Genomic DNA, 27,457 nt, shown 5'->3' with positions numbered 1-27,457 from the left:
CCCTAGGGCCCAACCCGTACCTGCACACGTGTAAAAAGGGTAGCGACCGTTGTGGATTGTGCAGCGGCCGCTACGAATTAAATTTTTATATTTTTTTATGTGCAAAGTGCACGAAAATTTAGGAAAAACAAGAATAACTAAAATAAAGAAAAACAAGTTGGGTTACCTCCCAACAATCGCCTTTGTTTTAAGTAGTTGGCTCGACATGAAGTGACCCAACTAGGTGGGCGGATCGACGACCCTTGTGCCGAAAACCGCGAATTGGACCAATTTAGTGCCCAACTTTTTCCACCATTTCTATTTCCCTTTCGAGGTCTTGATCACATTGATTTCGGGGTTGACTTGCGGTTGAGTCCTGTTTTTCTTCTTCCTTAGTTTTTCATGCGGAGGCCTAGGAAGTTTAGGTTTGCCCTTTTTAGGAGCTTGAGGTAAAGTGTTAACAATAAAAATAGAAGGGTTAGAAAGATCTTCCCCTTCTAGTGGTCTTTAAGGCTTTGTCGTGTCAGTCATCATGACCACCCAACATTCATGCACCATCTTAGCTCGTTGTGCCTCTTCATACTTAAGCATTACGCTCTCGATCTTGTAGGTTGGCTTGCTAACATTGTCACTAATCGTGATCTCGTCCTTACCTACATCAATAAGAGCTTTGCATGTGGCTAGAAAATCTCTGCCTAAGATTAGAGGTACATTCTTATCTACTTTAATATCAATAATAATGAAGTCGGGAGGGAAAATGAAATCGTCTACCTTTACCAACACATCCTCGATCATGCCCATTGTCTTGATTGCGGTGTTATCGGCCAACCTTATGATCACATCCGATGTTTTGAGTGGCCCGATGTTGAGCTTTTCATATTACTTTAGTGGCATGATGTTTATGCTTGCCCCTAGATCGCAGAGGGCATTGTCCACCTTTCCTTGCCGAATTGAGCATCTAATGATGAACTGGCCGGGACCTCTTTGCTTCGTGGCCTTCTCCCTTTGAATGATCTCGCTGCAATGATGAGGCAACTTAATGTCTGCTTTTGTAGGCTTCTTCTTCTTCTTCATCACGACCTCCCTTAGTAGCTTTGCATACCTAAGTATTTCCTGCAACGATTCAACAAGAGGGATGTTAGTATGAACTTTACAGAACATGTTTAAGAAATGCTTGAATTGCTCTTCAAGCTTAAACTTCCTCTTTGGCTGGAAAGAGAGTACTATTGACAATCTTTTTGGATGCCTAAGCTCGCTCCAAATAAGGATCTTCCTGTTCAAACGAGGTTCTAATAGTGACCAAAGCAATGGCTATATTATTTGACTAAGAAGCAAATGCATATATGTTTTTCATAGTGTGATAAATCTGGACCACTAAAATCAGCAGTAGTAACTGAATGGGAATTTAAAAAATAGAACTCACCAGCTGCCACATTCAACAGCATCATCCACAGAATTGTCCAACATTTCGATCAGCGAACCATGAACAAAGACAGTATCAAGGGCCTTGCCTTCGGGATATCTGGACTATATTGATTATTAACAAAAAGAATTATAAAAATTTAACCTAGTTACGTACTTGGAATATATTCTATTGTGTTTGAGTCATGAAAAACAGAGAAGAGAAGGAAGGAAACAAATAGATTAAAATACCTGCAAAAACTGAATAGGCTGTGGTATTCCAAGTTTGTGAAGAGTTTCATAGCTTATAAAAGAGTTCTGCAGCACAAAGAACAATGATGCACAACATCCATTTAATTGTTCAACTTTCATAGTACTTTTTCTTGATAAAAGCACTGAATTTGAATAATAGCATTTATGCTGAGAGAAATAGAGTGAGAACTGTCAAATTTTGATCACGGTGAAAATCAGAGATGAAACATGAAGAACAAGAGGGAAAAGAAGATGTTGCTGCATTGATGGAGAACATTTACAGAGATGGAGAGAACCGAAATTTCACTATGGACTACATTTTGTCAAGTTGTGTTTACAATGAACCATGGAAGGCGTATATATAGCTAATCAACTAACCGACTAACCGCCTTCCTAACTAATTCATAACGGCTAGTCCACGTCATACTTCGAGCTATCATCTTCGAGCTGTTGCTTCCTGTTGCACACTTGCTGCACTTGCACCTACTCTAATAGCCCCCCTCAAGATGGAAGCAACAATTGCTACCATCTTGACAACAAACATAAAACTACATGAGAAACATCAAAAAAATGATGCATCAAACTACAAAACTAATTCACTCAAATTCCACGCATGGTTGAGCAAGGTGGTCAAGCAATTGATCAAGCAAGTAGCAGCTTGTATGTGATCAATCGAGCAGAAGCATCCTTTATCAAGCATTGATTTAGATCAAGCGAGTAACAGCTCCATCTTGAGCATCCAACTGATCAAGCAAGTGACAACTCCATCTTGAGCATCCAACTAATCACGCAAGTGATGCAGACATTTCATCAAAAGTTTGAAACAGATAGAGAGAATCATGACAATATTTCACAACACCAACAGATAAAAAAAATGAAAAAGAGGAGAACAGACTTGATTAGAAAAGAAAATCGAAGAAATAGAAACAGAGGATTCATCCGACGATTTCATCGGTGACAATTGAAAAAAAAGATGAAAAAAAACAGAGAATCATCCGAGTTGAGAGAGAACAGATATTGAGATTGATATTTCAGATTCATAGAATCCTATTTCAATCCTTGAGAATAGAGAAAACCGAAAACTATCGATGAAATTAGAGAAACCGAAATATATCGGTGAAATCAGAGAAACCAAAAAAAAACTGAAGAACTCCGTTGATGCGGCGGAGAATCGAACCGATTCAAAAAAGAAGAAAAAAAAAGAGGTATAGATCGAGAATCAGAGTGATATGCGGAAGATTTTGCTCTGATACCATGTCAAATTTTGATCACGGTGAAAATCAGAGATGAAACATGAAGAACAAGAGGGAAAAGAAGAAGATGTTGCTGCATTGATGGAGAACATTTACAGAGATGGAGGGAACCGAAATTTCACTATGGACTACATTTTGTCAAGTTGTGTTTACAATGAACCATGGAAGGCGTATATATAGCTAATCAACTAACCGACTAACACGAAAGGAGAAGTTCTCAACCTGTGAAAAGAAAGAGTCCACACTTTCTTTTTGAGCCATCGCGAATACCTGGCAAATGAAAGACATTTAAGCAAGATATACAAGAATGTAAGTGCTTAATCAGTGCATATAAGCAAATTGATCCATAATTGGAAAATATTGTATCAACTGTGGATGTGTGTCCATGCAAATCATGCAAATTATCATTCTTGCATAAGCAAAGTATCATTCTTGCAGCCGCAAGTTATCATTCTTGCTGCCGCAAGTTATCATTCTTACACTGGCGGACTATCATTCTTGCGCAAGGAAACTATCATTCTTGAGCAACTCATTCACGTCAAGCTGCTGATTTGATTAAGTGATAGAGCCGTTGGAGCTCGAGGAAGAGATCAAGAAAGGAGCTCAGTTTGGTGAGCTGAAACTAGCCGTTGGGAATCAGCGGTTATAACTGTTTTGTGTGAAATCAGTTGATGGGTTATTTCTTGTTCTTCGCATATATAGCTCGATAGTTTCCAGTTGAAAAGATAGAAGAAAGAATACACAATACACATACACAATTAGGAGATTATTGCTCCAGCTTGCGATTAGTTTGGAGTGATTGAATTGTGAGTGTGAGTTCATTGTATTTGAGAGTTGTTCATCAATAAGATTCCGGTCATCTTCTCCGTGGACGTAGGTGGTTTATCACCGAACCACGTTACATCGTTGTGTGCTTTATTCTTTCGTTCGTGCGCGTGTGAGATCGGCGGTATCACGACCCAACAAGTGGCGCCGTCTGTGGGAAGATCCCAGAGGTTTTCTTGTTGATTGTTTTTCTGGGTGAGTTAGGGTCCAGAAGCTCCGGTGTCTAAGCCGATCTTGACGATTGTCCACCGTCTGTTCGAAGAAATGTCCACGGCCAAGTTTGAGGTGGAGAAGTTCACCGGCAGAAATGACTTTGGGCTGTGGAGGTTGAAGATGAAGGCTATCTTGATGCAGCAAGGCCTATGGGATATCTTGAAGGATGGCACCGAGGCTAAAGAAAAGCCTGAGGCCGATGAGAAAGAAAAAGGAAGGCTTCAAGATATGCAATATAAGGCTTACAGCACCCTGATCTTGAACTTGACAGATAGGGTGCTGAGGGAAGTTTCCAAAGAGGAGACGGCTGCGGGCGTTTGGACAAAACTTGAGTCATTGTATATGACCAAGTCTCTTGCAAATCGTTTGCATTTGAAGCAGAAACTTCTTGCTTTCAAGTTTTCAGATGGAAAGAGCATTTCTGAACAGCTTGAGGAGTTTGGAAAATGCATAGATGATCTTGAAAACATTGATGAGGTGATTAAGGATGAAGATAAGGCTTTAATGTTGCTCAATTCCCTGCCCAAGAGTTATGAGCACTTCAAGGATGCAGTGCTTCTTGGTAGAGAGGCCAAGGTTACATATGAAGAGATACATTCTGCATTGAAGCTGAAGGAATCGCAGAAGGCTGATGCTAAACAACCTGATCCAGTGGCTGAGAGCCTGCATGTGAAGAACAATCAGAATAAGAAGGGTTCCAAGAAGAAGTTCCAGAAGAAGGAAGAAGGTGGGGGGTGGAAGGAGAAAAGGAGCTGTCACTACTGTAAAAAACCCGGCCATTTAAAGAAACATTGTTTTGCTTGGAAGAAAAAACAAGAGCAAGAAAGGGCTGGGAATGCAGAGACCGCTGATCTGGCTCAGGATGTTGAAGATAATGAGGCTTTGAATATCCACTTAGGGGCCAAGATTGAAGAATGCTGGATCATGGATTCAGGTTGCTCCTTTCACATTTGTTCCCACAAGTCTTGGTTCCAAGAATTATCAGATTGGGAAGGATCAGTGATACTAGGGAATGATCAAATGTGTAATGTCAAGGGCATTGGGAATATCAGACTGAGAATGAAGGATGGGAGTGTGAAAACTCTCACAGAGGTCAGATTTATACCTCAAATTAAGAGAAATTTGATATCTCTTGGAATGTTGGAATCAAAGGGGTGCAGGTTTGATTCTGGTAATGGGGTTCTTAGAGTAACTAAAGGCTCCAGAATTGTGATGGAGGCTCAAAGAAAGAACAGCCTATATTACTTGGTTGGTAAGACAGTGGTGGATTCTGTCAATACTGCTCAGTCAGAGAACTTGAATCTTTGGCATGCCAGGTTGGGGCATGTGGGTGAGAAGGGCATCAGAGAACTTGCTAAGCATGGGGTTATGAAGCTGGGTGCAACAGAGAAGTTGAGCAAGTGTGAGTCCTGTATGCTTGGGAAGGCCAAAAGGTTGCCATTCACTGGAGGAAAGCACACATCTACAAGACCTTTTGTGTATGCCCACAGTGACCTATGGGGGCCATCTCCAACAGAATCCATAGGTGGAGGTAAGTATTTTATCTCCATCATAGATGATTACTCTAGGAAAGTGTGGATTTATATTCTGAAAGAAAAGTCTCAAGCATTTGAAAGATTCAAAGAATGGCATACAAGATATGAGAATGAAAGAGGATCTGTCTTGAAGTATCTGCGGACTGACAATGGGATGGAATTTCTATCTGCTGAGTTTGATGATTTCTGTAAAATGAAGGGAATAAGAAGGCATAGGACAGTGCCTAGGACCCCTCAGCAAAATGGATTGGCAGAGAGAATGAATAGGACATTGCTAGAAAGAGTGAGATGCATGTTGTTCTACTCTGGGATGCCAAAGAAATTCTGGGCAGAAGCTATGTCTACTGCAGTTAATCTGATTAACAAATGCCCCTCCTCAGCAATATCAAATGAAACTCCAGATCAGAGATGGTATGGAAGCCTTGGTGATTACTCCACTCTGAGGGTTTTTGGATGTGGTGCCTATGCACATGTCAAGCAAGATAAACTGGAACCGAGGGCAAGAAAATGTGTAATGCTGGGGTACCAAGATGGAGTGAAGGGGTACAGATTATGGAACTTGGATAGAGCAGGCCAAAATATCATTGTGAGCAGAGATGTGACATTTAATGAAGAAGAGATGCCATTCAAGAAGAAGAAAGAAGTATCTGATGGTGAGAGCAGCAGCTCAGGAGTGCAGAATTTCGAGTTTGACAAAGAATACCACAGATCAGATGGTGATGAAGATTCTGAGATCACAGAGAACCAGGAAGAAGGTGGAGCATCTAACCATCAACCAGCTCAGGACACTAATAGCCAACAATCATCAGAACAGCAAACTGATGCAAGTCAAAGAGTTAGAAGAAATCCCAGAAGAAATGCAGGATTGCCTAGCAGATTTTCAGATTATGATATGAGTTTCTTTGCTCTTTGTGTGGCTGAGGTGCTCATGTTTTCAGAACCCTCAACCTATGAGGAAGCCATAAGTTGCAAAGAAAGTCAGAAATGGGTCAGAGCCATGGAAGAAGAAATAGAATCCTTGCTGAGAAATGGGACTTGGATTTTGGTAACTGATCCAGGGACTCAGAAGCTGATAAGTTGCAAATGGCTATTTAAGAAGAAGGTAGAGGTGGGGGAAGTTGAAAGCATACGGTTTAAGGCAAGGCTGGTTGCTAGAGGGTTCACACAAGTGGAGGGTATTGACTACACTGAGGTGTTCTCTCCAGTGGTGAAACACACATCTATTCGGATCTTGTTGGCCTTGACAGCTCATTTTGATTGGGAGCTGCATCAACTTGATGTGAAGACAGCTTTTTTACATGGAGATTTGGAAGAAACAATCTACATGGTGCAGCCTAAAGGCTTTGAGAAGCCTGGAGAGGAAAAGAAAGTGTGCTTGCTGAAAAAGAGCTTATATGGCCTCAAGCAAAGTAGTAGGCAGTGGAATAAGAAATTCCATGAGCAAATGGAGTTGATGAATTTTGAAAGGTCAAGCTTTGATAGTTGTGTGTACATCAAGAAGAAGGGAGATCTGATAATTGCCTACCTGTTGCTGTATGTAGATGATATTCTACTGGCAGGTTCAAACAAGAATGAGCTGCAAACTGTGAAAGAGGAGCTGAGGCAGAAGTTTGAGATGAAGGATCTTGGAGAAGCCAAGAGGATCCTGGGTATGGTTATTGTCAGAAACAGAAGGAAGAAGGAATTGAAGTTGTTCCAGGCTGACTACATCAGAAAGGTGGTGGAGAAGTATCAAGTGAAAGATGCAAAGCCGGTTTCCACTCCACTGGCAGGTCATTTCAGACTTAGCAAAGAACAAATGCCAAGAACAGAGGATGCTAGGAGAGAAATGAGCCTGATACCCTATGCGAATATAGTGGGCAGTGTGATGTATTTGATGATATGCACAAGACCGGATGTAGCTCATGCTATAAGTGTGGCTAGTAGGTACATGGCTGATCCGGGTAGAGAGCACTGGGCTGCTCTGAAATGGATTCTGAAGTACCTAAAAGGATCTGCAATGATTGGTTTGAAGTTTGGCAGTGAAGCTTGGTCTGAAAAGGATGAAGTTCTTGAGGGATTTTGTGATTCGGATTATGCAGCCAACTTGGACAACAGAAAATCCCAAAGTGGCTACATATTCACCTTATTTGGAACAGCAGTCAGCTGGAAATCGAATCTACAGTCTGTGGTTGCGTTATCCACAACCGAGGCTGAGTATATTGCATTAACAGAGGTTGCAAAGGAGGGAAAATGGCTGCAAGGGATCATGCAAGATCTGGGAATGGAGTTGGGAGCAGTAAAGATTAACTGTGACAGTAACTCAGCAATATGTTTAGCCAAACACCAAATGTTCCATGAGAGGTCGAAGCATATAGATGTGAGGAGACACTTCATCAGAGATGAGATTCAAAGTGGAAAGATCAATGTGGTGAAAGTTCCTACCGAAGAAAATGCATCAGATATGTTGACAAAATCTCTGCCAACATCGAAATTCAAACATTGTTTGAAGTTGGTTGAAATTGTGGAGTGTTGAGATTTGTAACAAGGATTGAGAAGGGAATCTAGATATTGATGGAGCTTTGCAAGGACAAGGTGGAGATTTGTGGATGTGTGTCCATGCAAATCATGCAAAGTATCATTCTTGCATAAGCAAAGTATCATTCTTGCAGCCGCAAGTTATCATTCTTGCTGCCGCAAGTTATCATTCTTACACTGGCGGACTATCATTCTTGCGCAAGGAAACTATCATTCTTGAGCAACTCATTCACGTCAAGCTGCTGATTTGATTAAGTGATAGAGCCGTTGGAGCTCGAGGAAGAGATCAAGAAAGGAGCTCGGTTTGGTGAGCTGAAACTAGCCGTTGGGAATCAGCGGTTATAACTGTTTTGTGTGAAATCAGTTGATGGGTTATTTCTTGTTCTTCGCATATATAGCTCGATAGTTTCCAGTTGAAAAGATAGAAGAAAGAATACACAATACACATACACAATTAGGAGATTATTGCTCCAGCTTGCGATTAGTTTGGAGTGATTGAATTGTGAGTGTGAGTTCATTGTATTTGAGAGTTGTTCATCAATAAGATTCCGGTCATCTTCTCCGTGGACGTAGGTGGTTTATCACCGAACCACGTTACATCGTTGTGTGCTTTATTCTTTCGTTCGTGCGCGTGTGAGATCGGCGGTATCACGACCCAACATCAACTATGTACAGGAGAATTCAGTCAGTACATTTAACTACAGACAGTAATTAACTCATTAGAATTTTCATGAAACAGAATTGAAATAATACCAAGTAATCAACAAAGAAAACCATGATCAACATTTATAGCCAAAGTTAAAGAATATGATTATATTCTCACGCACAGAAGGTGTCCAGTGTACTCCAGCGCGTAGTGAGCCAAGAATCTCTCCTCCTTTAACCAAGTTATTAAATAATGACTGGAAAAACTACTCACAACTGCCACTCCACTAAACCCATCCATATCTTGCAACAGAACTTGCAATGAGCTCCACCACGCCGACATATTCATAGGAACAGCAATCCTTCTTGCTGCTCCGCGCACCATTGCATTCACACGAGCAACATATGCTGGTGTATACAGTTGTCCACCCTCAAGCCCACCCTTGATCTATTAAAGCATATTCCAAATGAAGAAGTCAGAAATTTTCGTAACAAGTAAATTTTATAAACCGGAGCAAGTCAGAAAGATTGAAAAAATCAGTCATTTAGAGCATCTCCAATGGCGGACGTCCGGTCGGATATCCGCGACGGGCGACCGGGACGTCCGCCATTGTGGCCTGGAAGGTAGGATACGGACGTCCCGTAAGGACGTCGGATGTCCTCGGACGTGCAGGAGACGGGCGGGCGGACGTCCGCCATTGTGGTGTGGGTCGGATGTCCGGGCCGGACGTCCGGTATTAATTTTTTTTTAAAACTCTATATATACGGCTCGTTGCACTCCATTTCATTCACACCACTTGTGTTAACAAGTTTCTCTCTTCTTTTACTACAAATTTCATTTCTACTTAATGGAGAACGACATAACCTCCCCCGGCACGAGCGAGTCGCTGACTCCGACGTTTCCCGCCGAACTAGAGGGAAACTCTAACGGAAATGCGACAATGCTTCCGGCAATGTCGGGGATGGGTGGAATGGGTAGGATGGGTGGTATGGGTGGGATGGGTGGTATGATGTAACGCCCCGCTTTTCGAACCCTAATTTTCGAACCCTAAGACGTTGTATTTATTGCTTTGATTGCCGCAATTAAATGACGATTTATTTTGTGCATACTTTGGTGACCTAATTTGTTTTGACTAAGTCAAAACCGTTGATTTTATGACGTGGCTTTAATTAATTGTCGGGGAATGAGATATATTGCGGTGAATTATATTATCTTCGGGGAGTGAGATTTAATTAGTATCATAAATAATTTCCTTGCCTTTCATTGTGGAAATTTCGACCACTATTATTTTAAGGAGAGGAATTCTATTTTCTTGGATTTAATAATTTGTTTAGGGATAATTATCCAATTAAATCCAAAGCCTAATTATCCTATTTCCTTCTTGAGAAAATCGGCCCCCACTAATTTTCCTAAAGGAGATTTCGAAATCTCCTTACTTGTGGGAGAAGAAATTATTCATTATTTATTTTGATCCCTCAATTATTTCTTTCCATGTCTTAATTGGAATATTCTAGCAAATCTTTCCCTATCTTATTTTATTAAAGATTTGGAAATTATTCCTTGTGGGAGGAATTGAATAACACGCCTATTTCCATATTGTTTGGGAGGATTTTTATTAATTTTCTTGCTCTGTATTATTTTATTCTGCTCCGTGAAAATACCAAATAAAATCATGGGCTAATTAAATAGCCATGATTTTCAAAAATCCTCCTTAATTCTTCCCCCTTATTCACGCCATTTCCCCTCCATCAAATCTCAATCTTTATTACAATTATTCTCCCAAATATTCTCTAATTAATTGTGGGATATTTTCAAGCTCTATAAATAAGAACCTAACCCTAACCTCACTAAACACACGCCTACACTCCCTCTCACACGCCCCCTCCCCTCTTCTTCACTCTCCCACACTTGTTCTTCCACTCTACTCAAGATCCTTTCGATTCGCCAAGAGTTTGTTGAAGAACCAAGAGTTTTAAACGTTTCTACCGATTGTTTTGTTCAAGAAAGGTACATTCAAGCCTCTATTCTTCATTCCTCTCCATCCCAACTCTTCTTTTGTTCCCTCATGCATCTAGTGGGTATATGATTTCAAATCTAAGGGATTTAATCGGTGGGAATGAATTGAGTTTTGAATGAATTGTTTGATGATTTAATGAATCTATGACGAATGATATATGATGTTATGAAAGCATGAGTATAAGGACCCTTTTGAGCATGTTTGTGTGTTAAAACCATGAAAAGGTTGATTTTGAATAAGTGGGTGAAAACCTTAATTCGAATTTCTAAAGGCATGAGAAACTGTAATTTCGGACAGTATGTTCCGACATGTATTTGACCGACCAAATGAACTCCGATTTGATCGATTCTTTTTCCTGAGTAAACTTCATGATGTGTTCTGTGTTGTGTGTGAATTTCAACTCATTTGGACGAAAGATGAAATTTTGGTGAATTTTTAAAGTTTACTGCGCATTTCTGGCAGAAAGAGTTTCCTCGACCAGTAGGTTACGTTTTCGATTTGACCGACCTAAAATGGTTATTTTGATATGAATTTTTAACTGGAAATTATTTGATGAGTATACTGCCTTGTGGTAAAATTTTAGCCCCAACGGAAGTCGGGTGAATTTTTAGTAAATTTTATAAAATGGTTGCGCATTGCTGCCAGATTTCTATCCTTACAAAAACACTATGTTACTATAAGTGAATTACATGATTGATATATGTGATGACGTGATGTGATGTTCAAAGATGGGAAAAGGGAAAACGATAGGGACATGCATAATATTAAGTCAATGGTTGTGACTGATAAGTCATATATATTATCTAAAGGTGATAACTCGTGCTCGAAGCGTGATAGCAAAGGAAAGGCAGTAGTTGAAATCAAAACGGTCGAGGTGGGCTACTTTTCTACCCTACACTATGTGTGGGTTTCTCTTTTACTAAAAACTCTTTTACGTATGACTGTGGAGCTATAAGGGTGGTTTTAAGCGATTATCATGCCGTGATTTGTTTTAACGTGCCTATCTGATGTGGCTGTTGCCACTGTTATATAAATCGAATTCGGGTCCTCGTAGGGCCGCAAACCCTACTTGGATTAGTGTACACCTATGGTAGACTGTGTGCTAGCGTACGGGCTGGCCGGTCTAGTGACCTGGTTTGCGGCCGCATTCCTTGTCATGTATTGGCAGATATGGTTGACGACGATGGGGAAAAATGACTGCGCAGTCGCTATTTTGAACAATGGAAAATATTTTGGTGCCTCGGGCATTTCCAAAGTAAAACCCCGATGGTTACTTACGTATGGCATGATAATATATACTTTTATTTAAAATGTTTTCGGGCATGAGCCACTGAGTATTATTTTTATAGTACTCAGCCCTGCATATGTTTTCTCTATGTGCAGGTTGAGCAGCGACGAGCGGTTGGTGGTGTTGAGCAGAAATAATAATATGGTTGTTTTGAAACTTCGAGTGTCGTTGTGTCTTTACACATGACTTCACTCTTCTCTTGGATGCTTCCGCTGTGATATTTTCTTTACGTACATTTTTTACTTAACTATGGATCTTTTTGATTAAATGTTGAGAACTTGTTACCCTTTTTATTAATGTCAAACCTTTGGTCTTTTCATTTATTTTAATATAGATATCATTGGTCGTTTAATTATTAGACTTAAATTTTGGTCAGACTTTTATCGAAACCCTAGCCTTCTAAGCCCGTTCATTTAAACCCCTTTAAGTCGCGATCGCCCGTTTTTATTAACCCTAGGGGGGCGGTCGTGACATATGATGTCCCCTTACTTCGGTATGTATAATTGGATGGGTGGGATGGGTGGTATGATGCCCAGGGCAGCGGTGATGGGGGGCATGACCCCAAATATGATGGGGATGGGTGGGATGATGCCGAGGATGATGCCGGGGATGATGCACACCATGCTTGGTGGAGGGGGTGGCAGGGGCCCTGAACCACTAGCGGACGATGTCTATCGCCCGGTTATCGATATGCTGTCTACTGATACCCCCTCCAGTTTTATTCCGGAGACTCAGTTCACCGGCGTGGAAACTTTCTCTTTTGAGGAGTTGGGGCTATCTCCAATCAGGGAGACTCCCGATGATGTGGGGACAGCGGCAAGGGGCAGGGGCAAGGGCCGTGGCAGGGGCAAGGGCAAGGGCAAGGGGAAAGCCACGGGCTCTTCCTCGCCAACGATGGCTGAGGAGGAGGATGATGAGGAGACGGGAAAGCGGACGGTCTGGAGCATGTGGGAAAACGTCGCGCTTTCGAAGGCTTGGGTTTCAATAGTCGAGGATCCCTATGTGGGTGCTAACCAGCATATTGACAGACTGTGGCATCGCGTCGCTAAAGCCTACCTCACACACAAACCGGCTGGGGCGAAAAGTCGCGTTCCCGAACAATGCCGGAAACAGTGGGAGCGGTTGAGGCCTAAGCTTAGTCGATTTGCCGGTCTCTACCAAAACAATCTCCGCCAGGCAACCAGCGGTATGTCCGAGGAGGATGTGAAGAATCGTGCCTTGGCGCAGTACCCCGACAGATCTTTGAAGTTCAAAGATTTCGACCAGTGGGAGTCCTATCTCGTGGTGAAGGATTCCCAAAAGTTTTGTGGGGGTGTCGAATCGGGCTTGCTGAAGTGGACGAAGATCAACGCTTCCGGTGAATACAGCAGCAGTGCTGGTTTGCACGAGCTCCCAGAAGCTGAGGAAGTGTCCCCGCTACCTCAATCAGACTCCCGTCGGCGTCGTCGCCCGATTGGGCAAAAGGCTGCGCAGCGGAAGGCTAGGGGAAGCAGCAGCGGGTCGTTCGAGGTCCAATCGGAGGCCCCTGCTCCCCCAGAAGAGTACGACCGTCTCGCCCGCGCGCAGATAACGACTAGCTTGGTCCGGACCATGCATAGGTGGCATAGCACGACAGATCCTGTGTACAAAAGGATGTTGAAGGATGTCATCGATGGATGTCGGCGCGATTTGGGCATGCCACCCATTGGAGATGATGGCGCCGAGATTAGCGGCGGGGACGACGGGGGCGGCACGGGTGACGGCGAGGGCGGCATGGACGACGAGGAGTGAGCCGAGTAAAAAATTTTATTATGTAATTTTTTCTTTTTTATTATGTAATTTTTTTTCTTTTTTTATGTAATTTTTTTTAATGAAGCATTTGCAATTTTCCCGTATTCCGTGTCAAAATTATAATTCCGTTACGTATATTTGTGAATTTGTGATTTTTTTTATTGCGGGAAGTCCTAGTGGGAAGGGCGATGGGAAGGGCGGATTGTGAAGGGGATGTCCTAGTGATGTGGCAGTGGGATGTGAAGTCCTAGTGACGTGGCAGAAGGTGTTTTTGGGAAGTCCTAGTGGATGTCCGAGTGGGACATCCGCCCACTGGAGATGCTCTTATACAAGCAAAATTACCAATGTTCCAATACGAGGTTCAAGAACAGAGACGATCAATTCAGAGCCGACTTGCAGCTGTGCCGCAATCTCTGCCAACTAAAAATGGCTGCACTCCTGGAGTCTTTCATTGATTTCCTCGGAAACTGTGTCCCAATAAGAAGTCCAAACTATCTCTCCATTAGAGCATCAGCAGTGACGCGGAATTCCCAAAAACACTTCCGGCCACGTCATACGGACTTCCCAATGCACTGCCACGTCATAAGGACTTCCCACTGCACAGTGGTGGACATCCCCAAGGACTTCCCAAAGGACTTCCCACAATTAAAAAAAACCACAAATTCACAAATTAAACAATTTATAGAATTAAAATTTCGACGCAAATAAGGAAAAAAAATTCCATTAAATAAAAAAAAGTACATTTCACCAAATTAAAAAAAACATTTCAATAATTAAAAACTACATCAACGATAACCCCTCCGCTGCCATACTTCTTCAATAATATCGTTCTGGAGCCGAACATGGGCTTGTCTTTGACGCATGTCGGCAAATGCACGGACTCGATCGACATCGTCATGGGGTATCCCCATGCGTACATTGCTAGTGGCCACGTCGTGGCTTGGACCCGCAACACCAGCATTATCATTGGTTCAATCAGTCATTGCTGGACCTTCATCTTCGACAATCATGTTGTGCATGATAATACATGCGTACATGATGTCGGAGATACTGTCAACATACCACAACAGTGTTGGACCATTCACTGCCGCCCATCGAGCCTGGAGCACACCAAATGCCCGCTCCGCATCTTTGTGTGCTGCCTCCTGGCGACCTGCAAAATATATCTTCTTTTCATCTGTTGGGCATCTGATCGTCTTCACAAAGACGGGCCACATAGGGTATATCCCATCCGCCAAATAATAGCCCATATTGTGTTGGTTGCCGTTGGCGACGAAGTTGACGGTCGGACCAACGCTCATGCACTGCTCGTTGAAAAGAGGCGATGACTGGAGGACGTTGATGTCATTGTTAGACCCGGCTACTACAAAATAGGCATGTCAAATCCACAGCCGGTAGTCAGCTACCGCTTCAAGGATCATCGTGGGATTCTTGGCCTTGAAACCAGTAGTGTACATCTCTTTCCAGGCAGTAGGGTAGTTCTTCCATACCTAGTGCATACAATCTATGCTGCCTAACATCCCCGGAAACCCGTGCTGATTCTCGTGCATATCCATCAGAGCCTGACAATCTTCGGGGGTAGGCCTCCGAAGATACCTATCCCCGAATATCTCCCTAACACCCTATCAAAAATACTTCAGGCAATCACGGGCAGTCGTCTCGCCGATGTGGAGGTACTCGTCGAACATGTCGGCCGCACCTCCGTATGCCAGCTGCCTGATTGCGACAGTGCACTTCTGAATCGGCGTGTGGCCGGGTTTACCAGCTGCATCCTCCCGCACCCTGAAATACCCGTATCGACGCTCCAAAGCGCCCACGATACGCAGAAAGAGCGGATGATCCATCCTAAACCGTCGCCGGAACAGGTTCTCCCCAAACCGTGGCTCCGGTGCAAAGTAATCCTCATACAACTGAGCGTGGGCAGCGAGGTGGTCCCGGGGTATTATAGTTCGACGATGGATGGGTCGAGGTACCTCCGGCGCCAAGGCCGCTTGTTCCTCCCTCTCCGCTGATTCCCGCACACGTGCATGAATCAGACGCATCATGTGTTCATAATGCCCACCACTACCACTACCACTACCAGCCATTCCGGATATATAAAAGAAATGTAGAGAGAGAAACTTGTTAAAACAAGTGGTACGAATGAAATGCAGTTCAACGAGTCGTATATATAGAAATTAAAAAAAATAATGCAATAAACGAAAATCATAGCGGACGTCCGCACGTCCGTCGCGACGGAATTCAACGTAACGCCGCGGAACTGTGGTGTCCTCGGCGGAATTCCGTATCCATGCATACCAGCATAATGGCGGACGTCCGCCACGGAATTCCGGCACGCCGGTCGGAATTCTGTTGGGACGGGCGCCATTGCTGATGCTCTTAATCAACATAAGCGAAGAGTCATTGGACACAAGCTGCTGAGATTGTTGTTCGACATGGTACAAATCTACCCCAATTGTATCCGCTAAATCAATCAAAGATACTCGACCTCTCTTATTTATTTTAGAAATGATTTCACTCCTGAATTGCTCCTATCGAAGCCAGACATGCAGATCAAATTGATAAAATTGAATAAAGGAGTAAACATCTTTAAAAAGAAATGATACATTCAATTAATCACCTGAGTGATGTATTCTTTTTCGGGGGAAGTGTGGAGAAGTTCGAAGTCGATGATTTCAAGTTGCTGGAGTTTCTGGACCAATTCGACGACGTTTCGTTCGGACAAATGGATGCTGGATTTCGCCTGCTGTGCAAACTCGAATTGCCTATGCAGTTCTAGTAGTTCCTCTGGTGTAGAATTGGGGTCACTGATAAGTCGTATTCTAGGACTTGGTTACTGGTCAGTATAATGTGCATAATTGGTATATATTCTGCAAAACAGTTGCTTAAGTGTACAGGTTGAGTGTTCTAGCCAGTAGGCAAAGCTTCAGATACTTCAGGTGGAAAGGGCGTCAGGATGATGTTATCCTGACCAGTATGCATGTCAAAAAGGCTCGAGATGGAGAAGAAGGATAGCTGGGAAGATCAGCCGCAAGCAAGGGGGCAAAATAGTCATTTCATATTCGAAGTCTACCCTAAAAATCAAGGGGGGCCTCCCTATAAAAGGAAGCCACTTGGAGAGAGAAAAAGGGGAATTAGTTAGTTAACTCCTACGCTTAGTTAGCAATTTCTCTTCGGTAGATCCCTCCTTCAGCATTATCCTTCGTAATTCTCGTTCCTCGCCACAGCCATGGTCACCTGAAGATCATCAGTTCGCCGGAGTTTCATTCTCTCGTTCCAGTCAGCACGATCGTAGTTAGCAGTTCCATCGCCCGGAGTGGCAAAAACAATCTTTATTTGCTTTCAAGTTAATCTTGTTTGTATTCTCTACGTTGGATCTTTCGCATTTCCAGTATTTTGCTTATTTTGAAGTCTTGGTTGTGATTCAAACGTTTTCTAAATGTTATGAAGTTATTTTCCAGCATCGGTTCATGTTTGTTTTCGCTTCTTTCTGCCTAGATAGCTTAGATCTAGCTGTTACGGTAATTTCCAGTGTGGATTCGCATGTTTTAACTTCTGTAGTTAATATCTCTGAGTTTGCAAATCTAGATAGCTGTTAGATTTTAGATCTGAATTAGTTTAGTGTGAAAACTCAGTTTACGCGATTTCTGCCACCCTACATGTTGACCAGTAAGCTTAGTTGCAGTTTCAGTGTTCGATCTTTTGATTTGAAGTTTTAATCGTAGATCTGTGTTCTTGAAGTTGTTAATCTGTGTTTTTATGGTGATGAATCTGGTTTTGCCGATCTGATTTGATTTATGTTGAAGAAGACAACATCTCCATCCAAGTTTGGGACCACTTTTGCTTTTTAACAACTTTTTACTTTTGTCCTTACTTTTCAGCTATTACTTTTCTGATCTGCATGTCTAGTCGCCTAACTACCTCTTTTCCTCTGATATTTCGTTTAGCCTTTTATAGTAAACTCGTACCTTCTACATTTATTAGCCAAACATCATGTTCCCCACTCACACGTACACAGCCGTCTGTATAACATCTCTCCCGCCTCCTAGTCAATAGAGTACCACTTTAATTTCCCGTCTAGGTAGAAACTCAACCCAAGCGTGGTAGCTAACCAAACCTTCCAGAATATCACCACAATTCCCAAAACGCATTCATCTCTGTGGGATTCGACCCCTACCTTCACTATACTACCCAGTAGAAGAGGGTTGAGGAATTATTGATACCAGGTTCAGGTTTAGCAGGGACTTCCATACTGATTAGTAGGATACACCCTTTGCTTGAAACGACACCTGCACAAACCTGCTCTTTCAAATGGCGCCGTTGCCGGGGATGAATGGCGTTATTTATTGTTATTGTGGGTGATACTTTGGCGTATATATTATGGATAATTTTTCTCTTTCTTTTTATTTCAGTTTATGAGAAGCAGTTCGGCTCCTGACCAGTGGAGACCGAAGATCCTTCAGCGAGGATCTATACTCGTAACCACTCGATCCGGCCTGTCGACGGCTTTGTCTGACTTGGGTTCGAGTAGTGACGAGGAGCAATACACCATAGAAGGACCAATACCGGAAGAGATACCAAGGATAGAGGGAAACCCGAGAAGGATGGCCGCTCAAGGAGAAGAAGATCCTGAGATCGGGACGCTGAACGCACATACCGAGGGAGAACCACCTCAAGCCATAGTTGTGACCCCAGGGCAAACTGCCTGTGATGTGAAGCCTCATGTGATCGCAATTCTGCCTACATACTGCGGAAAGAGCTATGAAGGCCCTTACGAGTTCCTTCATGAGTTTTGTAAGATTTGTAGGGCGCAGAGGAGGCCAGCAGGGGCAACCGAGGATGACTACAGATTGAAGGCTTTGCCTTTCGTTTTGAAAGGGGAGGCAAACACCTGGTTCATGCGCCTGCCCCCCGACTCCATTGAGAGTTGGGCTGATTTCAAGTCAGTATTCCTAGGCGAGTTTTTCCCGTCATCCAAGACAAGCGCGCTGAAAAGGGAAATAACTAGTGTGAAGCAAGGGTACGATGAACCTTTGAGCGATTATTGAGCGAGGTATATGGGCCTTTTAGATGCATGTCCCAATCATCGCATGGCGGACATTGAGATACATCATGCCTTCTATGAGGGGATGAACATAACAACCAAGGACCTGGACAATTCATCGTCGGGAGGAAGCTTCACGCAGCTACGGGTCAGCGAAGCGAAGAGGGTCCTAAGGAAACTACTGAGTGCGAAGAAGGATTATGACCATTCAAGGGATGGATACAACCGAGAAAGGGTTGCAAGTGCCTCGTCTACTGACCAGGACCAGAAGCTTGAACAGAAGATGGATTTGAAGATGGATAAGCTGAAGAAGTCACTCCTGAGCACAATAGAGAAGAATACACCCCCGACTTCCCCAGTTGGGAACTACAAGGGTGCAGAATAGGGAAACCAAGAACCGAGCTATGATCAGCCAAACGACTCGGTCAGTATGGAGCAGGCTAATGCTGCCGAGTATTTTAACTCAAATGGGAATTGGACCCAGGGGAGACAACGGGACGCACCATGGAGGGATCACCCAAATTTTCAATGGAGAGATGGGAACCAAAATCAAAACCAAGGTCAAGGTCAGAACCAATATCACCCCCACTCGAACCCAAATCCCAACCGTGGGCCAGCAAACCCGGACCTCCAGTTCAACTGGTCAGGAAGAAACCAACAATCCCAAAACCAAAACCCACAACACCAAAACCCAAACCCTGTCTACATACCACCCCACCAGAGAAACTTCCAAAATTACCAAAATCAGCCGAATCAATCACCCTAACACCATCAGAACCAAAATCATTTCCAAAACCAGATCCAGAACCAATATCACCAAGACCAATATAACCAATACCCACCTTACCAGAACCAGCAAAACTTCCAAAATTTCCAGTCCAACCAAAGTTCTCAGTATAACCAGCACCAGGGCCCAAATCAGTCACAATATTCCAACAGGCCCAGACGATCCATGGAGGACATGATGGGAGAATTGCTCGCGTCGCAGCAAGGTATCAAGGGCGAGTTGCAATCCCACAACGAAGTAGTGCAGGGGATGCAAAATACCCAGAAGGAACATAAAGCGAACATGGATATGATGAATATGCAGTTGGCCCAGCTGGCCAGTTCGGTGGGTGATTTGAAAGGAAATGCAGGGAAACTCTCGTTTACAGTTCAAATACCCGAAAATGCGAATGTGAATAAGGTTACATTGAGGTCAGGAACTACTTATGATGGACCTCGACCCAAACAACCAAGTGGAGAGCCGAGTGGAACGAAGATAGGGGCGACACCATCTCAGTGGAAGAGCTTAATAGATCCATACGTCGGATGCAGGACCCATTTTTCTTGGGGGAGACGCTATGTGGAGGAGGTGAACCCGAGAACGTACTGGTCAGGAAGGAACCCCATCAATAGGTAGAATCCAGAACGGAGGCTCAGTTCCAGAATTTGCCCAAGGAAGATTCCAAGGAGGTTGCTGAGGGACCGGTAGAGGAAAGAAAGGGGGAGAAACCATTCCCTTTCCGCTTTGATACAAAATAAAAGAAGGAGAACCCAGTGGATTACTTGTCGATTTTTGGGAAATTGGATGTCACCATACCATTCATCCAAGCCGTGAAGCTACCCCCTCTTGGGAAATTCATTAAGGAGTTCATAGCCGGGAAAGCCCAGGAGGATGGGATGATCATGGTGGAAGGGATAGCGTCGGCGATTGTGCAGGAAAAACTACCACCCAAGAGAGCCGACCCAGGTATGTTCACTCTACCCATAACTGTAGGAGATGTAAAAGTCGAGCATGCAATGTGTGACCTGGGGCCTCTATAAATGTTATGCCATTGTCAATCTATAACCGATTGAAGGGAGTTAGATTGTCGAGTACTAGGGTGTTGATCTAACTGGCTGATAGGTGACTCCACTTATTTTAACACAAGAAATTCCCGCAAGTGTACGGGGCTAGTGTAGCACAAAGTAAGCAAGAGTATCGTATCCCACAGAGACAAATTGTATAAACTCAAGTACCACGGACCGATTTTAACTACTATCTAGATGATTCAACGATTTGGTTTGATTCTTGGAAAAACAATTAAGCATAAACAAGTTAAAAACACGCGACAAAGGATAGGTTTCAAATAAGAGAAAGAAGTAGAGCTTTAGATCCAACTACAACGAACACAAAGTGAACAATTCAACAACTTCGATTACCCAATTGAAGTCTCTAGGATTACTAGGAAAGCCGCTAGTCTAGGCTAAGCCCTCTCTCGAGTGCACCCAACCCGTTGATTAACCATTAATATTGAAGTCTCCTTCTAATACTTCACAATTAACTCCTTAAAACAAAAGGCTCAAGCCCTCACTCTAGAATCCCTTCTCTCGAATGCAAATTATCTAGGTGTTGTTCATTCTTTTATCAATCCTAATTAGGTATCTCTCGATTACTCAAAACTAGGTTAACAAACTCAATTGGTAGCTAAGCAATTGAATTGAAAGAGCACAAGAATGAAACAAAGAAATCACAAGAGCATAGGTAATCAAAAGTCCTTAAATTAATCAAAAGCGTTCATTGTAGTCTTCACTAAAACTCTACAAGGGATTTAGCTACTCATATTCAATGCAAATTCACAAGATAAATCCATGGAAAGTGAACTAAACATAAGAAAACTAATAAAGATACTCCCAAAGGTGGATTGAGTGGGCAAATCGTCTTCGTCTTCAACCTTCTTGATGAATCGAACTCTTTGTCGCTTTAATCTGCTCTCCAATGTGAAAACTGCTCTTGGGGGCGTGTCTATTCTCCCCTGGGCACGAAAACCTAGCTCTCCTTTTATACCCGGGGCGGAAATAATAGCAATTAACTCTCGCAGAACACCTCGCCCGGCCGGGCGATTTTAAGTCGCCTAAACGCCCTGTCGGGCGTTCTCTCGATGGCCCTGATTCTTTCACATCGCCCGGTCGGGTGATTATTCCGAGGCAGAACGCCCGGTCGGGCAAACTCTCTGGATTCGTTCCTTCTTTGCACGAACGCCCGAGCCGGGCGTTTCTCTTGTACATGAACGCCCGGTCGGGCACTTCTTCTGTAATCCAGCTCCAAGCTCGTTTTCAAGTAATTTTCACCTGTTTTATCCCCAAACACTAGACAAACTCATCCAAACACTTAAATAGTGGATAATGAATGCAAACTCAAGTAATATGCTACAAAACATTGAAGTATTCACGTTAAACATCCAAAATACTTGCTACACTACGAGTTTATCAATAGGTCATGCATAAGTCCTGAGGGTGTGTTAGAGAATGTGTTGGTTAGAGTGAATGATTTTACCTACCCTGCTGACTTTTATGTGATTAAAATGAGTGAGTCCGAGGCTAGGCAATCTAGTGGCATATTGTTAGGGAGACCATTTTTAAGAACGGCCAAGACAATAGTAGACATGGCTGAGGGGACAATTTGCATTGATTTCCATGGGGAGAAATTTACTTTTGATATCAATGAGGCCATGAAGAAGCCTATTGATTCTGAAAACTTATGCTATGTTGATGTGATTGACCCCTTAGTCCAAGATTTTCTTGAAACCGAACTATTGCAGGAGAAACTTCAAGCTTTTGATGTGTATGAGCAGGCTGACGTAGAAGCTGCTGCATGGTGCGATCTGATCAGTAGCCAAGGGTTGACTGATGAAGAAATAGAAGGAGCGATCAAGGAATTTTGCCATAAATCAGAGTTCATTGGAGCCGCAGGGGCTCAGCTACCAGCTAGTATAGAGGAACCCCCAGAGGGAGAATTAGAAAAAGAAGGAGAAGCTGAAAGAAACCCTCTACCCGAAGACACACTTCCACCCCAAGTCGAGCTGAAGAAACTGCCATCGAATCTGAAGTATGCTTTCCTCGGAGAGGAGAACTCATATCCAGTGATCATCAGCAGCAGCCTTACAAAGGAACAAGAGGCGAGGCTACTGACTGTGCTGAGCAAGAACAAGAAAGCGATTGGATGGAGTCTTACAGATTTGGTGGGGATAAGCCCCGACGTCTGCATGCACCATATTAGGCTGGAGGAAGGAGCAAAATCGCATCGAGATGCTCAAAGGAAGGTAAACCCTAACATGCGAGAAGAAATATTGAAGGAAATCTTGAAATTATTGTTGCTAGGGATTACCTATTCAGTGCCGGACAGTGAGTGGGCCAGCCCGATCCACATGGTTCCAAAGAAGTCGGGAATCCAAGTCGTTCAAAATGAGAGGAATGAGCTGATCCCAACGAGGCTAGTCACGGGTTGGCGAATGTGCATCGATTACCGAAAGCTGAACAATGCAACGAGGAAGGACCATTTCCCTTTGCCTTTCATCGACCAAATGTAGGAGAGACTAGCTGGTAAGAAGTACTTTTGCTTTTTGGATGGATACAACGGATATTTCCAAATTTACGTGGATCCTGAGGACCAGGATAAGACTACATTCACTTGCCCATTCGGAACCTATGCATACAGACGCATGCCTTTCGGCCTATGCAACGCTCCAGGTACGTTTCAAAGATGTATGATGAGCATATTCTCCGATCTAATTGAGGACTGTATATAGATATTTATGGATGACTTTACGGTCTACGGAGATTCTTTCGACTCATGCCTTCATCACTTAGACATAGTTCTCGAAAGGTGTCAAGCAAACAGTTTGGTTTTGAACTTTGAGAAGTGTCATTTTATGGTCACCGAGGGATTGTTCTAGGACACGTGGTCTCAGAGAGAGGAATCCAGGTGGATCAAGCCAAGGTGGACGTTATATCCAAATTGCCGTTTCCTACTGATCAGAAGGGGATAAGGGGCTTTCTGGGGCACGCCGGATTTTATCGAAGATTTATCAAGGATTTCTCCAAGATCGCCCAACCCCTTACCTGACTTCTTCATAATGAAGTGGAGTTCGTTTTTGATGAGCAATGCAAGGCTGCTTTCAACCTTCTCAAGGAAAAGCTGATATCCGCACCTATCATACGGGCTCCTGACTGGGACTATCCTTTCGAAGTAATGTGTGATGCCAGCGACTATGCAGTGGGAGTCGTACTGGGTCAGAAGATCGATGGGAAGAGGTACGTAATTTTTTATGCATCTAAGACTCTGAATCAAGCCCAGCGAAATTATGATACCACTGAAAAGAAGATGCTGGCAGTGGTGTATTCTTTCGAGAAGTTCAGGCCATACTTGTTGGGATCCAAGGTCATCGTATATACTGACCATGCAGCGATTAAATATCTGATTGCCAAGAAAGAATCCAAACCCTGTTTGATCCGATGGGTACTCTTGTTACAAGAATTTGATTGGGAAGTGGAAGATAAGAAAGGAGTCGAGAACAAGGTGGCAGACCATTTGAGTAGAATAGTGCAAGATGGAAACAGCGAAGAGGTGCACGACAAGTTTCCAGAGGAGCATTTATGTGAGGTGATTTTTGAGGTCAGGAAAATTGACTGGAAGGAAGTGATGAAGCTTACTGGCCAGTATGATACAACAAGAGGGAAAGAAAAGGTAGGGCAAGAACCATGGTATGCAGACCTAGCCAACTACCTACTGACTGGAGAGCTTCCAGAAGTGCCGAGTATTACCAAGGCCCAAAGAATGAAGATTAAGAGTGAAGCAAAATACTACTTTTGGGACGACCCCTATCTGTGGAGAGTGGGATCCGATCAAGTGATAAGAAGGTGCATTCCTGACTGGGAGCAGCGGGATGTCTTGATCCATTGCCATTCGTTAGCGTGTGGAGGACATTTTGGGTCCAAGAAGACGGCAAGGAAGATTCTGGATAGCGGTTTTTATTGGCCAACCCTCAACAAGGATGCATACGAATTCTGCAGAAGCTGTGAACGTTGCCAACTGACCGGAGGAATATCTGCCCGGGATGAAATGCCGCAGGTACCCATCATCGTTTGTGAGCTGTTCGACATATGGGGAATGGATTTCATGGGGCCTTTTCCTTCATCCTATGGCAATCTGTATATCCTAGTCGCGGTGGATTACGTTTCCAAATGGGTAGAAGCAAAGGCCACGAGCACGTGTGAAGCAAAGGAGGTGGCCAAGTTCTTAAAGAGTCAGATCTTCAGCCGGTTCAGAGTTCCGAGGGCGATCATTTCTGATCAAGGTACACACTTTTGTAACCGTACAATTGAAGCTGTAATGAAAAAGTACGGTGTGCACCATAGACTTTCGACCCCTATCATCCGCAAGCTAATGGTCTAACCAAGAGATAAAGAAGATTCTGGAGAAGACTGTAAATCCTTCTAGGAAGGATTGGAGTGTGAGGTTAGAGGATGCTCTATGGGCCTATCGTACATCCTACAAGACCCCTATAGGAATGTCCCCGTACCGGATCGTTTTTGGGAAGATGTGTCATTTACCGGTTGGAATTGAGCACCGAGCATACTGGGCAATACAACAAGTGAATATGGATGCTACAGCCTGTGAAGAGGAAAGGAAGCTGCAGCTGTAGGAGTTAGAGGAACTCAGATTGGAGTCGTTTGATTCAGCCGTGTGGTACAAAGAGCGAACCAAATTGTGGCACGACAGGAATCTGAGGACCAAAGATCTTCATGTTGGGCAGAAAGTACTACTCTTCCAGTCGAGGTTGAAGCTCATGCCTGGAAAACTCAAGTCGAAATGGACAGGGCCTTATGTCATCACCGCACTCCGTTCTAATGGAGCAGTGGAGATTTCAGGGAGTCTTCCTAACTCTGAACCCTTTATTGTGAATGGGCATAGGCTGAAGGTATTTAGGGCAAATAGTGATGTGGCTGTAGTGGATGAAATCCCACTGCAACCACATACCCAGGTTTCATACTGACCGGTAGGATGGGGATTGGAATTCCACTGGGCTAGCTCCTTTTAGCGTAATGTACATATGCTGGCAAAGTAGAATTCCAATTTTCCTAAGGAAGATGTGAATATGGTACATATGTGGTAGTTAATTAATTTGAACCTTTGCATGCTAGTTAGTTTTAAGAAAAACTAAAAATATTTTTCGGACCTCAAATATTAATTGGGAGTACGTACTGACCATCAGAATACCATTTTGGTGAAACTCATATTTTTTTTAAGTGTCCTTTTTACTTTATTTCTAATCTAGGAAAATATAGGGGGAAATCATTAAGGGACGAATTTGAATTTGTGGACTTTCTGCAGCTTTTGCAGGGTGGCAGCGGCTGGAAGGGGCGCGTGAGCAGAGAGGGTAGGCACGCCAACCAATCGGGAGCCAGTATTCTCAACCGCCTCTCCCTCGAAACGACGCGATTTGGAACCGCCTATAACCGGTTGCAAACCCACAACTGCCCTATTCCAACCCATAACCAGCCGTCTCCCCAATTTTTCACTTCACAATTTCACTCTGCAAATTTTTCTCTCTGCAAAATTTCCACCGTCACTCCACAAACACCAACCCCCATTTTATACCCAGAATTTCACAGATCTAAGCCATGAGAAAGAAAGCATGGGCAACAAAAATCCAACCCATTTCAAACCGCCGGGAAGAGGTCCCAGAAACACAACAGCTGCGAGAAGAACCACCGTCCACCCAACCACCGCCGAACCCACAACCATCAGAGCCGGCTCCTCAAGCACCAACAATGGTCTCCTTGGAAGCAATGGTGGCGCTTCTTCGACAGCAGGACCCCAATAGGGATTGGTCGGCGGCGCTGGCCGATTGAGGTCAACCCGGGGGACAAGAGAGAGTAATCGGAGAAAATCCTTCGGAACCGATTGTGCCATCTACAGCAACACTCCCCACCCCCATTGCGACTTCCTCCGGAATTCCACCAGAAAGAGAAGCTCCATCGACTACCCCACCACCTAAGTCCTCGGAACCCTCAGAAACTCCACAACAGAGTGATTCAATGGAGATTGACCCCATTTCAGCTCATTACGATTCCGACTCGGAAGAACGTGAAGCGAGGAAAGGTCAGGAACAGGGGAGCCTACAGGGAGCAGTTGAGTCAGAGAAAATGCTAACGGCGGGAGTCGTTCCCCGAAAAGTGGCGAGGGAGGAGATAGATCTGAACGAATCAGCCAAGAAGCAGGCCTAATGACCGATGAGGAATTTCAGGCAATTTTAGATGATGTCAATCGGATGGAAGATGACACTGCGGTGGTGGCTGAGGGGCTAGACCTCGCATCACGAGCAGTAGGAGAGAGTGAAGAAGCCGAAGAAGGAAACCGCTCGGAAAGCCAAGCTAGGGAAGAAGAGATTTCCTCGTTTCCCGGAATCACCCCAGCCAGAAGCAGAGAGGGGTGATACATCTATTGAAGCACGGGAAACGAAAGCAAAAGAAACAGAAGCAAGACCAGAAGTACCCAACCCAGTGGCACCTCCGGTGACAAAACCGAAGGCCGTCAAGAGGAAGTTGGTGTTGAAGTGCGAACCTAAGGCTAGTCGGCCAAAGCCGCAAAGGGTATCTCAACGATGCTTAGGGAAGTGGGCAGCTAAAAAGGCGAAGCCGAACACAGAGGCAGATCCCGTGGAGATCTTGAGTGAAGAGGAGAGGACCACTCCCACAAAACCTGGGGAGGAGTCTTTACCTGTTACTGACCTAGAGGATACCGCAATGGAAACCGAAGCGGTCTCTCCAACACTGAGTGGCCAAGGTGAAGAGGCTGACGGGATGGCTGAGGGTCTGGACCTCGCATCCAGGTCAGTAGGCCACGAGGAGACCAGTCCTACTGCCCAGGACAAATTTTCAACACAAGCTGAGAAGGAACCCGAAGAAGAGAA

At 43.9% G+C, this 27,457-nt stretch overlaps 1 long non-coding RNA gene and 1 pseudogene across 1 annotated transcript; one reads left to right on the top strand and one right to left on the bottom strand.

Annotated features, from left to right (window-relative positions):
• Positions 1 to 1,398: 1,398 nt before the first annotated feature.
• On the bottom strand, positions 1,399 to 26,599 carry LOC121758481 (annotated as a pseudogene).
• LOC121803146 lies at positions 10,375 to 12,057 on the top strand. Its single transcript, XR_006050925.1, has 3 exons — positions 10,375 to 10,628; positions 11,448 to 11,512; positions 12,022 to 12,057. It is a non-coding gene; the product is annotated as an uncharacterized LOC121803146 (long non-coding RNA).
• Positions 26,600 to 27,457: the final 858 nt, after the last annotated feature.

This window comes from Salvia splendens, chromosome 1, assembly GCF_004379255.2.
Source record: "Salvia splendens isolate huo1 chromosome 1, SspV2, whole genome shotgun sequence".
Taxonomy (NCBI): Eukaryota; Viridiplantae; Streptophyta; class Magnoliopsida; order Lamiales; family Lamiaceae; genus Salvia; species Salvia splendens.
This window is presented reverse-complemented; position numbering and strand designations above follow the sequence as displayed.